The 4185-nt window shown below is 39.6% G+C and overlaps 1 protein-coding gene across 2 annotated transcripts in view; it reads right to left on the minus strand.

Annotated features, from left to right (window-relative positions):
• Positions 1–4185, minus strand: part of LOC106874489 (uncharacterized) — a 384280-nt gene that overhangs the window by 144493 nt on the left and 235602 nt on the right. The window lies entirely within an intron of this gene.

Below are 4185 nucleotides of genomic sequence, written 5' to 3' on the forward strand. Positions count from 1 at the left end.
ATATATATATATATATATACATATATAAGACAGGCTTCTTTCAGTTTCTGTCTACCAAATCCACTCACAAGGCTTTGGTCGGCTCGAGGCTATAGTAAAAGACACTTGCCCAAGGTGCCACACAGTGGGATTGAACCCAGAACCATGTGGTTGGTAAGCAAGCTACTTACTACACAGCCACTCCTGCGCCTATAAAACTGTTCATAAAATCTTTTGGAAAAGTTATACCTGGCCAGTAGACCTTAGGACTTGTTTTCGCTGGACATTGCCCCAGCACACAAGTCCTAGGTATCAATGGCCGCTGTGTGTGACTGTGGCCTTGAACTGGTTGATAAACCTTCCTGTTCTCCTCATTTGGCTCCATCTGTTCCCCAGGAGCCAGTATCACAGTGATGATGACATCATATCTGCTGCTGATGACTTTTTTGACCAACAGAATGAAAGCTTTTACACCAATGGGATCCAAGTACTGCAACACTGATGGAGGAAGTGTGTGGACAGCAAGGGGGTCTATGTTGAAAAATAAGCTTCATTTGGTCATATTCCATGAGTAGAGTTTGAGTTTGATCAACCTATGAACTTTTCAGATGACCCTCTTGCCAACCTCAGAAGGGAAAAAGGTGAAGTTGACCTCAGCAGAATTTTAACAAGGAATGCAGAGGAGTGAAACAAAAACTGCAGTGAAATCTATCTGGCAACTGAACAACTTCGTTAATACACTATTTAATTTATTTGTGGTGGTCCTATTTATATTATAATTAGATTTTGGACACCTTAATTTGTCTTATTCTATTCCTGTCTTACTTTTATATTTCAATTCCAGCTATACTCTGTTTCATCCAATTCGGTTCTACTGTACTTGTGGCACAGTTCGTAGTTTAAAACAACATTTCTCTTGATAGCAAACTCATGTTTTGGCTAATGAGTAAATGTAAGTACTCGATACTGTGTGTGTGTGAGTGAATGCATGTGTGTAGATATATGTATGTATGTGTACATATACACTTAGAAACATACATATGCACATACATACATACATACTAAACATAGCAAATATTTACATTTTCCTTACGTAAGCAAAATACAATTATAACATGTTTTCCTTCCAGCTTTTTTGATTTGTTGATGAGAAGATGCAAAGATAATTTAATATTTGACAATTCTGTGTAATAATATTCGAAACCTTATAACATACAGACACAATCACATACACACAGGCGTGTACGAGCCCACACACACATTCACTCACACACCATACGCACACAGAGGTATATCAACTATCACAGGCAGACTCAAATACATACATAAAACGCTTATAGGCTTGCATAGTCACACAAATATCATGATGTGAGATTCAACAATAATAGAGTAAGCTTCATTATTCTCCTTTCCATAAGGCAGAAGAAAAGAGCAAATGAACAAAACGTAATAACAAAACAAATTTATTTCCTGTCTTATGACGAATGCATTAACGAAGATATGTCAATCAATTTTAATGACACTGTTGAAAGGAGTTAAAATTTATATTGAAATTTGAAGAAACAACAGCGTAAATCATTACTTGAACCTTGGGAGGAGAATATTACTTTTCACATATATATAAACACAGATATTAAACTTTAACTGGAATATAGCTATCATCTAATGTTTTATATTTAACTATAAATAATTATTTCTATCCTCCCACCATGAAAAAGAGATAAAATAAAAATATTTCTGAGAGTTAAGGGGGAGAGTGGAAAAATGACATGACGTGTGTATGATACAGAAAATATTATATCCAAAAGAGTAAAAATTTGTATCATATCTTGAACCAAGAATTAAAAGTGCAAATATATTTGCTTTCATTTCTAAGTATAAATAGTCTTTGCCAGTGGAACAGCAAGAGTTCTGAGTGTGTGGGAGGCATTAAAGAGTAAAGACCCCCGTCTGTCATGAATGACCATGGGATTGCACTTAGAAAGTTACCCTCCCAGGCACAAGTTTGGGCATGGTTGCTTATGGATGACCAGCAGTCGCCCATGCATACCAGCCTCCGCTCTCCATGCCTCCGATGTTGTTCAAGGGAAAGACATAGGCCGAGACAGCTTGGCATCAGGAATGTCACAACTCATTTCTACAGCTGGAGCAATGTGAAATAAAGTGTTTTGTTCAAGGATATAACACACAGTCTGGTCCAGGAATTGAACTCACTACTTCATGATTGTGAACCTAATGCTCTAACCACTGAGCCATGCCCCTTCATGTTATAGGTATGATAAACAAGAGGAAATTTTGAACTGCTTCCCGCTGGGGCAGGGGCAGGAAACTGCTGCTCCCTCATCTCCATCTTTGTTATATTTTTGAGCCTTGTGTTCTTCTGTTTATTCCATGCAATGTTGCTTCAAATAGTCTTTGGTAAATGGTGTTGGTGGTGGTGGAGCTGGTATTGAGGACGGTGGTAGTGGTAGATGTGGCGGTGGTGTTGGTGGAGCTGGTGGTATTGGGGACAGTGGTAGGGGTGGGAGATGTAGTGGTGGTGTTGGTGGTGTTAGTGGAGCTGGTATTGAGGACGGTGGTAGTGGTAGGAGATGTGGTGGTGGTGTTGGTTGAGCTGGTGGTATTCAGGACAGTGGTAGTGGTGGGAGATGTAGTGGTGGTGTTGGTGGTGAAGCTGGTATTGAGGGCGGTGGTAGTGGTTGGAGATGTGGTGCTGGTGGAGATGGAGCTGGTATTGAAGGCGGTGGTTGTTGCAGGAGATGTGGTAGTGGTGGAGCTGGTATTGAAGGTGGTGGTTGTGGTAGGAGATGTGCTGGTGGTGGTGGTGGAGCTAGTGTAGAGGGCGGTGGTTGTGGTGGTGGTAGTAAGAGTTAGAGGTGGAGCTAATATTTGATGTAGTAAGAATGGGGAAAGTGAAGTACGCTTTAGAGCATTTGTTCCAACCCCACCCACCTCAACCACCCACCTTTGTTTATGTTTTTTACTTGTGATGCACTTTTGGGCAAATATCTAAAACATAGTTGGCTTCATTTGTATGTAAAATTGGAAAAAAAATGTACAGCTAAATGCAAGGTAAGAGAGAGGGGGAGGGGAGAAAGTGAGAGAGAGAGGGAGAGAGATTAAGAGGTAGAGAGGGAGAGAGATTAAGTGGTAGAGAGAGAGAGAGGGAGAGAGATTAAGTGGTAGAGAGAGAGAGAGGGAGAGAGAGAGTGGGAGAGATTTAGAGGTAGAGAGAGAGTGATGGAGAGAGACAGAGAGAAAGAGAGAGATGGAGAGAGACAAAGAAGAGAGGAGAGAGATGGAGAGAGACAGAGAAAGAGAGAAAGAGTGATGGTGAGACACAGAGAGAAAGACAAAGAGAAAGAGAGGAGAGAGATAGAAAGAGATGAAGGCAGACAGAGAAAAAGTGAAAGAGAGAGAAGGAGAAAGAGAGAGAGAAAGAGAGAGAGGAAGAAGAAAGAGGGAGAGAGACTAAGAGAGAGAGTTTTGATGAAGTGATTGTCTAAAACAAGACATATTTCAACGTAATAAAGTTTATTTACTGAAGCGTACAAAGCATGAAAAGTGCATTGGAGGTGAATGGACATTAGTGTTCTGTCTGTCTAATTGGTGCTTCCATTCCTTGGTATTGGTCATGTCGTTGAACATGGCATCAAGTGAAGCAAAACTTCAGTAATAACAATTTCACTTTCTTTTATGGAAAAAAAAAAAAAAAAATACCCTTCCCCCACCGCCAAATAAACAAACAAACAAAAGTAATAAATAATAATATTGCTTCTTAGCCATGATAGATGCTTATGCTGAAGTAGATAAGTATAGCCATAAATATAATAGATGGGTATAGACAAGTGTAGTTAATGGATATAACATAAGTGTTCAATATTTTGTGCGTATGTACTATTACAATACGCGTTTGTATGTATATATGAATGTGTATTGTGTATATATCATCATCATCATCATCATCGTTTAACGTCCGCTTTCCATGCTAGCATGGGTTGGACGATTTGACTGAGGACTGGTGAAACCGGATGGCAACACCAGGCTCCAATCTAATTTGGCAGAGTTTCTACAGCTGGATGCCCTTCCTAACGCCAACCACTCAGAGAGTGTAGTGGGTGCTTTTACGTGTCACCCGCACATATATGTGTGCAATATATATATATATATATATATATATATATATATATATGTATATGTATATAT

The sequence above is a fragment of the Octopus bimaculoides genome, chromosome 12 (genome assembly GCF_001194135.2).
Source record: "Octopus bimaculoides isolate UCB-OBI-ISO-001 chromosome 12, ASM119413v2, whole genome shotgun sequence".
In the NCBI taxonomy this organism is placed as follows: Eukaryota; Metazoa; Mollusca; class Cephalopoda; order Octopoda; family Octopodidae; genus Octopus; species Octopus bimaculoides.